Source organism: Phascolarctos cinereus, unplaced genomic scaffold (assembly GCF_003287225.1).
Source record: "Phascolarctos cinereus isolate Bilbo 61053 unplaced genomic scaffold, phaCin_HiC Scaffold_9;HRSCAF=440, whole genome shotgun sequence".
Classification (NCBI taxonomy): domain Eukaryota; kingdom Metazoa; phylum Chordata; class Mammalia; order Diprotodontia; family Phascolarctidae; genus Phascolarctos; species Phascolarctos cinereus.
This window is the reverse complement of record NW_027556402.1, coordinates 35,653,443-35,667,231: the sequence shown is the minus strand read 5'-3', so window position 1 is coordinate 35,667,231 and position 13,789 is coordinate 35,653,443.

Genomic DNA, 13,789 nt, shown 5'->3' with positions numbered 1-13,789 from the left:
CTCCATATCTATTGCTTTTTCTGCCATACTGGACTGTCTGTAAGTACAACTGTACTGACAGGCTTCAAATTAGCTATCACCAATTTCAAAAATCTAATAACTAGATGAATTTCAAATTCATACTAAAAAGCTTTCTAATCTAAGCAACTATGGATCACTTAGAATCTTTAAACCTGCATTTATTCAGCAATATTTTTTTAAATTTAACATTGACTACACGTAAGGCACTATTCTAGAAATGAAGGAAAACACAAAGATAAATAGAGCGTGTCCCTGACTACAATGAGCGTATAGACAAAGGTTTTTAATCTGAGGTTCATGAGGAGGTTTTTTGGGGAAGAGGGACAATGGAATATTTTCTTAACTATTTTATAATATTTCAATGTAATTGGTTTTTATTCATAATCCTACATATTTTATTTTCTGCATTTAAACACATTCTGAGCGTCTATAAGCTTCATCAGATTGCCAAGTGGGTCCATGAGAGAAAAAAATCTTTAAAATTACTGTTCTTAATAAAGTAATAGTGGAATTTATGATCCATAACATCAACATGAAAGAATGGTTTTTGTTATGAGACCTTGGATCATTTCAGTTAGCTGGTCACATACTTCATCACATGCTCCATCAATCTCACTAACTCACCGCTTCTCTATTTTCAAATCTTAGAAGTTAGTTCAACTATGATAGCTTAGCTCTTCTATGTGATATAGCACTGATTCTGGGTTCTTAAATTCTACATCATGGGAACCTCAAGGTCTAGAAGATAACGTGATGACGCAGAAATGTGGACATTAGAAAACTAGGGTGATGGACTCCATATCTGCTATTCAAGTGGAGAGGCTGATCACAGAAAGGTTGGCCATCTGACTTATTCATCCACAGAAATTCAGGACTATCATATACTACAGTGTGGCGGGATTGTGACCTGCACCAATGGAACCACTCATTCATGCTGGTGAAATCATGTATTAATGATGGAACAATTTACTCTCCAAATGCCATTCAAATATTTTAGAAGCAGTTGTCTCTTGCTGGAGAGTTTTTCACCTTGACCCAGAAGCAATATCCAATGGAATCATCATAACTTCCTTGAACTTCCAGATTTTCAAAACAAAAAGCTTTCCCATCTTCCCCTGCTTCTTCTCCCAAACCATTTCTCTTTGATGCTCTTTTAAATGTAGTTTGGACTTCTTTTGGATCTGAAATAGCATTTAATTTAAATATTAAGTGAACACTAAGCCTAATCCTTAATCTGAACACAGAATTTGAAATGACTCTGAGGATGAATTCTTTGGGCAGAGCTTTTAGCTTCAGGAAAACACAAAAGAAACAATACCCCCTACAATTTGACTAGACTGAAAATTTTCTTAGTGTAAGTAAGTTCCTCCTTGAATATATATCAGCATGGCTTGACAAATTATGGTCTTAGCTGTCTGTTGTACAGAGATGATGTGACTTGCTCTGGGTCACACAGCAATATGTGCCAGCAGTGGAATTTGAACCCCACCCCTTATGCACTACCTAATACAAACTGTCTTTAAAGATTCATCTTTTCTTCAGAATAGTTACTTCCTCCACTGAAAAAGATCACAAATCCTCTACCACAGGCAATCTTCATATTCATCTTGAAGGCTAACCCTCTGGGAGTTGTTAAGTCCTTGTCTTGGACCTTGGGCAAGAGACAGGCAGTCCATTGGCACAGCTTTCCAAATTGATGTGGTCTCGTAGAGGCAGCTAGTGTTATGTTGGTTAGGGCATTGAACCTGGAATCAGGAAGATCTGAATTTAAATCCAGCCTCAGACATTCACTACTCATATGACCCTGGTCAAGTCACTTAACCTCTGTCTGCCTCAGTTTCCTTAGCTGTAAAATGGGAATAATAATAATAGCACCTACTTTCAAGGGTAGAAGTGAGGATAAAATGAAATACTATTTGTTAACAGCTTTGCAAGCTTTAAAGTACTATATAAATGGTAGGTATTATCATCATGTTTTTTTTTGTTTTGGGGGGGTTTTTTAGGCAATTGGGGTTAAGTGACTTGCCTAGGGTCACACAGCTAGTAAGTGTCAAGTGTTTGGTCTGAGGCCAGATTTGAACTCAGGTCCTCTGGGACTTCAGGATAAGTGCTCTACCCACTGTGCCACCTAGCTGCCCCAATCATTAGTTTTTGTTTTAACCAAGGGTTTCTGAACCTTTTTTTTTAATTAATATTTTGATAGCTGTATTTCAATATAGTTGTAATTCCATGTATTTTATCCTATGTACTTTTTCCTACACACACACACACACACACACACACACACACACAAAGCTAAGAACCCACTTCTTAAATTTTGTGATACTCTGGTATAGCTTTCCATAAAAAAGTCATAAGGATGGTGAAAGTCAAAATGTATTAAATTTTTAAAGAGAAAGACATGGGGAACTTCAAAAGCCCACCCAGGCCAGCTGGGATCACATTTTAAATGTTCTAGCTGTTATACAGGGGTTGGGAACCTGTGGCCTGGAGGCCACATGTGGTCCTCTTGGTCCTCCAGTGCAGCCCTTTGACTGAACCCAAACTTGGCAGAACAAATCCCTCAAGACCACAGGTTTTCCAGCCCTGAGGGCATTCAATCAATGAAAAGTGATGGCAAATATTTCTGATTAATCAGATTAAGTTATTTTGACTGGTAATACAGGTGTTAGCAACCTCTTTGGCCTTGAATTACTTGAACTATGTTTTATAAAATTTGGCATTTATAAGAGCCATGTTGCAAAAGCAACTGGTATAATAAAGGTGTCACAGCTCACCAAATAAGAATTTAAAATATAAGAAAATACAATGTGAGATGGGAAGGGGAAAGGGCAGACTGAATTTAGAGATGAATCCTTTCTGGAAGATTTAAAATGAAACACCCTTATAGGAACACCAGCTTAGAGAATGAAATACTAAATTTAAATCAGTTGATAAAGACAATGCAAATATTCAAAAAAAATGGTATCCCCAAAAGGAAAAAAAATAAAGAAAGAAGAAAGATAGAGAAAAGATTGGGTAATAGTACAAAACAGATCAAATGAATTTGCTTGCTGATTTTGGTCTAAGTATTGCCTATTAAAAGATTAATGCTAAGATCGTTAGAGAGAAAAAAAGAAAAAGAAGACAGACAGAGCTCTGCTATGAGTTACAAAGTTGTTCCCGAGGGTAGGAGTTCAAACTGATAATAATAATTTTTAAAGTTTAAAAAAGGCCAATCAATTAAATGAAATCTCTTGAGGCCTACAAGCTGCCTTAGTCTAGCAAACCTACAGGTTACACCGGGACTGGGAGATAATTAGTTAGCTCATTGGATAGGCCTACCTACAAGAGCACAAGGAAGTGATTAAGGGTTCAGACAGGACATAGAGCTGTTCTTTCATGGTTCATTCTCTTTTATAATGAACTACAATATTGTAAGCTGATAGTAAGGGATACTGGATCCCCTTTGACATTCATATGTCTTCTAACCTTTCTGTAATACTCCTACCTATTACCTGCTCACCACATCTTTCCATCTCCTCCTGCCAGCTAATTAGTTGCAGGGTTTTTCACAGCTCCAAGTTAATACACAAGCTGCAGTTGGGAGGGAAGACAGCATGCCAAAATGGAAGGAGTATTGGTCAAGCTGTGAATTTGTAAAGCCTTTCTGGAAAGCCATCTGGAACTATGCTCCAAAAGTCACCAAGCTTTGGCTCAACAACTATACCACTAATAGCCCAGTAGAAAGAAATCAAAGGAAAAAGGAAAAGATATATATGTACGAAATTATTTATACCCACACTTTCCATGGCAGCCAAAAATTAGAAACTAAGGGACTGTCTTCATATTAGGGAATGATTAAACAAATTATGGTATATGAATGTAATGTAACATTGTTGAGCTATAAGAAATGATGAAATAGTTTCAGAGGAAACTGAGAAGACCTTTATGAACTGATGCAAAGTGAAGTGAGAATAATTTATACAATGAAAACAATATTCTAGAGAAAAAAATAACTTTGTAAGCCTGATTAGAGCAGTGATAAATCATGTTTTCTCAAAGCTAAAAATGAAACACACCACTTATCTCCTGGCAGAGGAGATGGGATTAAAATGTAGAGGGACACATACCTTTTGGGGTATGACCAATGTGGGAATTTGTTTTTATTGGACTGTGCCTGTTTGTTATGAGAGATTTCTGTTTCTTTCCTTTCTTTTCCTTTCTTTTTGTTTAATAGGGATTGGGGAACAGTAGTATGGAACAGATTACAAATGCAAGTATATGTTAATTAATTTTTTTTAAAGTAGAAAGAATGCTATGTTGGTAGTTAGAGGTCCTTAGTTCAAATGTTCCCTGTACACTTACTACTCATGGAATCTTGGAGACTCAGTTCCCTCATTAGTAAAATGACAGATTTGAACCACTAACTTCTAAGATCCCTTTCAGCTCTAAATCTATGGTCCACATTTAGTATTCTAATGAATCACAAATGCTAATACTATTAGAGAGAAAGCGGAGACAGAAAAACAGAGGCAGAGAGAGACCCATGTCAGAAATGGAACAAGTCAAAGCCTTCCATGATGATAGGTAGTGGGATCAGGACTGAGAATGGCTGGGCTTCTGGTCTGGGTGAAGGAGTGAAGGGGGTATGAAAACAGAGAAATAGAGGAGTAAGAAAAGGAGGAGGAGAAGGAGAAGGAGGAAGAGGAGTGATGATGAAGAAGAAGAGAGGAGAAGGAGGAGGAGGAAAAGAGGAAGGGGGAAGAGGAAGAGGGAGGAACAAGAGGAAGGAGAGAAGGAAGGAGAGGAGGAGGGAAAGGAAAAGAGGAGAAGGGGAAGGAAAAGAGGAGCAGGGGAGGAAGAAGAAAAGGGAAGGAGGAGGAGCGACAAGAGAAAGGGGAGAGGAAGAGAGGGAGGAAGGGGAAGAGAAGGTGAAGAAGAAATTACCTTTAACCTCTTCATAATGAAGCGACACTTCTGCACACACCCTTTTTCTTCCTAGGCAATTGTCAGAAATAGTATCTAAGGTTCTGAATAAGCAGATAAAGAACACTGCTAGTCAGAAGTTCAAAGAGAAGAAACTGAGACAGGGAAATTAAGCGACTTTCCTAATGTATTAATAGCATTTGGATTAAATTAATACCACCAAAGTTTTATCCTTATGACTTTTTATGGAAAGCTATGCCAGAGTATCACAAAATCTATTATTTAGATTGAGCAGATTCCTAGAGAGATGCCTCTTGTTTTAGAATACAGTGGTCACAATAACACATCCAAAAGTAATGTACTGGTCATAACTATATGGAACATCATGGTGATTCAGGAAGAAAGCCAAAAACATCATCCAAGTGGTGAAAAGAGATGTCATAAGGCCTAAGCACCAACACTCATGTACTTTACTCTTAAGAGAGCAGCTCAAGAGCATGTTCAGAGCCAATTTCTTCTTATTTCAAAGACAATTTTAACAAATTTAGCTACCTGATTTTCTGATACAGAGTAGATTAGAAGGTCATCCAGACGGTCAAGCAGGGCATACTAAAAACAGAATGCAATGACTATCAACAGCATGACAGTAAAGGAAGAGATGGGGAAAAAACTGTGCGTATGTATACATATATATGTATGTGTGTTTGTATCTACGTATGTATATGAGAAGAAATCACTCAAAAAGTGCCATGGTCTCAAAGAACTTAATGGAAAAGCAAACTCTTCCAAACCATCATGGACCCTGAGAGTATCATTGTAGTAAAATAAAGTAGAACAATAAATATTCACAATAATGCCTATGAGCCATGAAGGGGAGAAAATTTTAAATGGAGTTCAGAGCACTCTGTTTAAGGAGGAGACAGAGACTCTAATACACTTTTTGGAAAGATTCCAATCGTAAATCATTGATTTAAGAGCTGGAAAGGATTGCAGAGGCTACCCAGTCCAACCCATTCATTTTAATAATGATAAAATTGAGGCTTAGAGAGTTTAGTTAAGGTCACATAAGTAGTGAGGATCAGAGCTGGGTTCAAACCAAGGTCCTCTGAATCTAAATCTAATTCTAAATTCAGTATTATTTCCATTATACCACTCCATCTAAAAGCTTTGGTACTTGGTTGATCAAGCTTTGGTTTTGTGGAAAATTCACTTACATAGAATACCATAGTCTTATATACCAGATAAGTGCTATTAAATTTGGTTACATGGCAAAGTCTTTTCCCCAGTGAGAAGAGTTTTGTGATCTGAGGTAGATTAGCTTTGTGCAATGTGTAATCCAATCCCCATCATCTCACCAGAGGCAGTTGTTAACCAGTTCATGCTAAAGGCTTCTTCTTCCATGGGTCATTTCCTCTCCTAATTTCCATATGAGGAAGCATCCACTCTAGCCTTGACCACATCAAACCCAAACTAGCCACGACTTTCCCCGCCTTTCATCGTCCTCTTTTCAGTTCCCTTTTCTGTGTTGTCTTCCTCAACTAGAATGTAAGCTCCTTGAGGTCAAAGACTATTTTACTCACTTGGACTTACTTCCCAGAGTTTAGCACTTTTCCTGGCATGTAGTAAGTACTTGATAAACGCTCTATCTATCTATCTATCTATCTATCTATCTATCTATCTATCTTCTCTTTCTCTATCATTTATTTTCTTACCTATCTTACATATTTTATTTTACAAATTTAAAAACATCATTCTGAGGAGTCCATAGGCTTCACCAACCTACCAGAGGAACCCATGAAATAAAAACATTTAAGAACCCTTGCTCTAGTGTGTTTTCTGTTCTCATGTCCTTTTATGCATCGGACTCATTTAATTTTGTTGAAAATTTTGGTTGTGATTATACATTTATAATTCCTAAATCTTATACAAAGAAGGAGTTATTCCCTCCACTAGTGCAGCTCTCAAATCTTCAATGTCTCGTAGATGAACTTTATAGCTTGCAATGACCAACATAAATAAATAAACAAACAAATAAATAAATAAACCATCGCTGGATGGCCATTCTTCTGGTGAGAAACCTATCCAAGCTTAATCATGCTGGTTCTCATCTGGCTTCCCATGGACCTGAAGATCTTCCAGTTTGAGAGCACCTGACCAAGTTTGTATTCTGCTTACAGAGGTAGAGTAGTATGTACAGCTGGGTCCCTATGTCCTCTCAGAAAGTGTTACACCATGTGATCCAACAGGTACAGAGATCCCAACTGGTCAAACAAACAGTCTAAAACATACAATTCAGAGATATTTCCCTCTTATGCCAAACTGAATAACAACACCCACCCTCAGAACACTCCATTTCCCTTCTCCCCCAGTTATTGATTGGATCTCCCTGTTACCTATTGCCGTTGCTCCTCCTAACCCTAGTTCCAGATTCCATTTAGCTGGGTTTCCTCTATTCCTACAATGTCTTTATTTACTTAGCTATTCCTCCCAGAAAACTCTGTATGAGGGTATTTATGCCAAGTTTTCATCTCCTAGGTGTCCAGATCAAGACAAAAAGATGAGAGATGGATAGTTGGATGGATGAATGGATGGATGGATGGAGAGATACACAGATAAACAGAAAAACAGGTAGGTAGGTAGATAGAAGTTACTAATAAGTGCCAGGCACTGTGCTAAGCAAAATGTGACTAGTGATAGGGCAAAGAAGCTTCAAATTCAATGGTAGAGAATAGATTTCCATTTGAACTGGTAAACCAGAAGATCAAGGCTATGAAGAAAAGAGAGTAAAACCAGAACAGGGTTTATGAACTGAGGGAAAAGACATGGGTAGATGTATTAGAGATCACAGGGAGGTGGAGGCAGGAGTATCTTTCTTCCCAGAATGATGGGATCATGGTCAGTGAGAGAAATTTCAGAGTCAAGATCATACAAATAGTAGAGGTATAGGTGATGAAGATATATCTATCATTATGCATGGCTGAGGTAGAGAGAAAATGTAGGTCATGAGAATCAAAGAGTTGATGATCTTGGAGATTCTTTATTTGGAAATCATAAAATCACAGATCTATAGCTGGGAAGGACATTAGAGCTCATCTAGTCCAAACCTCTCACTTTATGGATGATGAAACTGAGAGTTTACACGACTTAACCAAAGTCACACAGCATATATGCTAGGTGCTGTTGAAATCCAGATACTCTGTTTTCAAATCAGCACTTTCAACTTATACTGCTTCCCAATATATTCACATATGAACTGAATGGCAAGTATGAGGGCAGAGGGTGGACTGGGAGGAAGACTCTAAGCTACATACTGAATTCTTTTTTTAATAATGTAGGTAAATAGGCCTAAAGACCAAGAGATAACTATGACAAGGATCTGGATTGAGCAATAGAGCTAAAGAGAGTGAATCTCACAGAAAAGATTCTTGAGCTTCAGTACTGGGTCAGAAGCAAGAAGGATCAAAGTTTCTGAGTGCCTCCTCTTCCTTCTGGCTGAGCATTTTTAGGGGGTGGAGGAGCATTAGAGGAGAACCAAGAATTAGGATGGCCATGGATTCAATGTCTTCACTAGATAGTTAGGTTTCCATTACTGCAAAGTGGTTAGGGAGATATTTTTGCCACTCTCCAAATCTCATCATTTATGTGTCTCATCATTTACTCCCCTGGATTTGATCTGCCTTTGAGAGTGAAATCAAATATTTTTGTAGTTGACAACTTGGAGTTAGTCTCTTAAACTTCTCTAAGTTTGACATCCTTGACTGTGGGATGTGAAGAATATACTAGCTGGCCTGAATTGTCTATTTCAAGCAAGAAAAATCTATATAGTTATTTATTAAGTACCTACCATATGTTTGGTATCATACTAAGCCCTGTTAGGAATACAAAAGGGGTAAAAAACATTTTCAGCCTTTGAGGACCTAAAAATGTTTTTATAAATGTGTTAAAATCTTTTGCTAAAAACAGAACCTGGAGTAGCATTTGTTCAATGATGTGAATTTGCTATATTCCCTAAATTCCTCTGTCCTCAATAGTTGAACAAATGAAAACAATCCATCATTTTCAGTTACCTTACACCAAAAAGACAAAGACCCCACAGCATCAGGTACTACATAGTAATATTAATGATAATAGCTTATATTTATATAGTACTTTATGATTCACAAAGCTCTTTCTCCTATAGGGCAAATGTTACTATCACTATTATTTTGTGGATGAAGAAAGAGGCTCAGAAAGGTTAGATGATGGGGCAGCTAGGTGGCACAGTGGATAGAGCACCGGCCCTGAAGTCAGGAGGACCTGAGTTCAAATCCGGCCTCAGACCAAACACTTGACACTAGCTGTGTGACCCTGGGCAAGTCACTGAATCCCAATTGCCTAAAAACAACAACAAAAACAAACAAACAAACAAAAAAACAAAAAAGAAAGGTTAGGTGATTTGCCCAAGGTGACACAGGCAGTTAGTGTCAGAGTCTGCCACTCAAATGAAAGTCTTCTGATATCAAGCTCAATGCTCTCTCTACAACATCATGCCATCAATTCTATCAATTTTCATTAAACTGTTCAGGGGATGATAGGTATGCAACCACTTCCTCACTCTTAAGAAAAGGATGTTGTCTCTGTATGTGCATGGAAAAGACACAACACAAGGAAACTGCAATCACTGGACCCAAGCCTATTACTATTTCTGCTGAGCAAGAAAGGCTTTTGGAAAAGATACTGTATACTCAGTGTTGTGGGGCTTGCCCTCATTCCATGAGCCAACTAAAAATGAGCACAGATAATGAGAACATTTGATAACAGAAGTTGTGGATAACATATGCTTGGTTTCACAATTCTCTAAGATCAGCCTAAGGAATTTTTCTGGGACCATGTTTCATGAAACTCGTCTGCTTGTATGCAGTTAGCTCAAGCAAATACAAATGCGACCTTTTACTTCTAAGGCCCAGGCGACAATGATTCAGATTTGCCATATTCCAAATATAACTCACAGATAATTATGTTCCCTATTTGTAAGGAACCAAGTACATAAATCCTTAAATGGAGCCGTTTAACCAACTTTAAAAGAATGAGCAGCTGGATGGAATTGTAATGATATAATATAGAAGCATAAAAATTGAAGCAGTAGTCACCTAGTAAATTTTCTCAATTTCATATTTATGTTCTCTCCTCTATTTATTATGTCATATATCAAAATGAAACGATTCTGCTTCCTTAAAACTCCAGTGGTATTTGCCGTTAGGAGTAAGCACCATGGACAGAGATACAGTACCTTTGGCTTTGAAACTTACAAATGCATGGACCCCTGTATATTCAGAATGGCCTTGTCTTTTTTTCCCCTAACAGTTATCAAAAATGTTTTATGATGACATTTAAAAGTGAACCCCACATTTCACGGTCTTGTGATACGTCATTGTTAGATGTTCAAGTTTATATCAGAAACAACTATTCTTGGATTCTCAGATAACTCTTGGCAGTTATCTTGGGAGAAAGGAATACAATACAGTAAAAGAGGAAAAAAGCAGTGCGTACACACACACACATACACACACACACAAAAAAAAACTGTAGGAAATTCCTAGTTAGGTAACTCCCTCTATACATGAAGATTGCAAACTTCACTGCAACTTTAGAGTTTTAGTTACCTGGACAGCAAACTGTTAGGTCATCTATGGAGGTTCACACTAACAGTATGTGCTAAGGTATAGGAGTGTTCAGGGAAGATTAGTACTATTGCAATGAGGCCTGCCAAGCCCTTTTCAGAGATGATTTCCACCTTTGATGCACCCAACTCAATCTGTGGCTTCAAGAAGCTGTATGTAGCATGTGCAGCAGCCATACCTCAGTAAACTGTTTTGGCAGATAGGCTAAACTAGGTTGAAGGTAACTGAGGAATCTTAAAGCCATTAGTGAATTAGGGGGATGTCTACACCAAATATATGAAGACTTTCCCCGGTGGAATGAGTGGATGAGAACAATTTGTTCAAACAACCATAAAGGCAGCTGACACAGTCACTGTGAAGCACTTAGAGCTTCGTTGGGCACCAAAGACACCAAAGTCATCCACTGAATCCTGAGCCATCACCAGTAATCTTGACTTTTGTCTTGCCACTGGACTTTAATGACTCTGGAAGAGAGAGTGAGGCTGACAACTTCACAAAACTCTTCCTCACTTCAATCTACACAAGATTCAAAAGACATCATTTGTACCATTTTACCACTTTTACAGTGCAGATACACTGGAAGCTGTAGTCACAACCCTAAATATAGGTGGCCCAGACCATAAGGTCATCTTCTCTGGATGCAGCAGTGGGATTCAGCAGACCCCAGGCGTCTGAGCAGCCTTTTCAAAGGACTGCACTGCTCACCCTCTGACATGAAGAAGCAGATGGAAAAATTGCCCTAAAAGTTATCTGCTTCATGCAGCCCTGGCCTGCAGTCACACACACACACACACACACACACACACACACACACTCATAAATGTACAAAAACTTTTGCGAAGATGATTTCACTCGCAGTACATGGAATGTGTGCAGGCTTATGGACAACAGGAAAACCAGTAGACCTAAAAGACGTACAGCACTTGTTGTGAGAGAACTGAGAAGATATTGAATCCAAATAGAAGTCCTGAGTGAAACAAGACTGGAAAATGAAGGCCAGATTACAGAAGCTGGAACTGGATACATGTTTTTCTGGAGTGGCCACAGTGATGGGGAGTGCCAGGAAACTGGCATAGGTTTTGCAAATCAAAATTAATCTATTCAACAAGCTTGTATACCTCCCAAAAGGAGTTAACAACAGGCTTATGATAATGCAATTGCCACTTGCAGGAAAGCATCATGTCACCATCATCAATGTGTATGTGCCTTGCTTGATAAACCCTGATAATATCAAAGAAAAAGTTTATGAAGACCTGGAGACCCTCATAATCAATGTGTTGAAAGAGGACAAGCTTATAATTCTGGGTGACTTTAATGCCAGAACAAGCATAGATTATCAACATGGCAGGATGTCCTTGGGAGCAATGGAGTCAGAAACAGCAACATTTAAAGGGAGAGAGGGTAGAGTTCAGCAAAACTAACCGACATAGTGGAAAGAACGAAAGAAAGGAAGGAAGGAAGAAATTATCATTATATGCAGTGCTCCAGCCTACAGTTTCCAACCTCTGCAAAGAAGCAAGGTCAGAACCTTCTCATATCTCTTATTTGAGGCTAGGCTTGATCATTATAATTTCAAATATTCTGTTTCAAATGTTTTGTATTATTTTTCCAGTTACATTGCTGTCATCCTTGGGTATACTTCAGATTACTTCACTTTGCATCAGTTCATATTATTCTTCCCATGCTTCTCTGCATTCGTCATAGCCATTGTTTCTTATAGCACACACACATTCCATTAATGTTCCACAATTTGTTTACCCATTTCCCAATTGATGAGAAACTACTTTATTTCCAGGTCTTTGCAACTACAGAAAAAAATGCTTCTGTAAAAATTTTGGTGTCAATTAATCAATGAGCATTTATTAAGTGCTTACCATATGTCAGGCACTGTGATAAGTTTTTGTGGGGTCTTTATTTTTGTCATTGACATCCTTGGGCATTATACCTAGAAACTAAATGCTAGCATTCAAAGGACACCCAAAATTTAGTCACTCTATTCATATGATTTCAGACTTTTTCAGAATGGTTGGATATATTTACATTCTAGAAACAAAGAGTTAGAGCAGACAGCCCAGCCCCTCAGATATACCCTACAAACATGAATGGGGAAGATATTACCAGCCAGGACAAGGAGGAATTGAGATAAAGACTCCCAGGATCTTTATAAAGTCTGCATATATAAAATGGATTGTAAATTTTGAAATCCTAAATAATTATGGACTATTATTATTATTATTATTATTGTTACTGTTAACCTTTAAAAATGGATTTCTATTTAAGAAGGTGAGGAAAGAGAAGAGAATTGCATTTCAATTTATTTGAATATTGAAGCATTTCAAACATTTCCCAAATTTGAGAATTTTAGGATATACTATAGATTTATAATATATATACATATAGTATATATATACATATACACACACTATAGACATATATATATATACATATATATACACACATACACACACACATAGGATATACTATAGATTTATAGATCAGATTGGTCTATGCTATGACCATAATTTTTAAAATGCACATCACTAAGGTTAAAATCTCACAAACTGAACAAAAAAAGCCAACAGTATTTCTCTTTGATGCATTTTTATTCTGGAAGAAGTAAGGAACAGTCTCCTCAGTCATTGTCATTCAGTGTTGAATATGAAATGTTTGAGGTGGGATTTGAGGAAGCATCAAGGAAAAAATAACAACAGTGTTTTATTTTCCCTTGTTGCTCTGGGATTTCTTGGGTGCCCTTTAAGAAATATCTAAATGTCTCCAGGGATGTCAAGAAGAAGATCTGAGCCACTTTGGTTCTATGTGGGTTAATTTCAGAGGCAGAAGATCTACAGAGTATGTGAAGGGATGAATCAATTGACCTCTTCCTTAAAAGGAAATAGCTGTGAATAAAAATGAAAGTTTTCCTTTGATTGTTGCTATATTGTGGTTTGGGGTTAGACAAGGAATGCAGGACATACTGGAAAACATTGCTGCTGTCTTGATTTACTATTGTTTTGTTCAACTAAATTGTAAAACTTAAACTGGGGACAAGAGTGTGCTACAAACATCTTAAAAAGGAGAGTATTAGTGCCTCCAAGGAGTTCTCTAGGGTGTAATTGTGTGATCTTTGTATAGGCTTGATCTAGTGGTCCAGAGGGGGCTCCATGTAACTCTTACTTAATTGAGAAACTAAAGATTTCAAA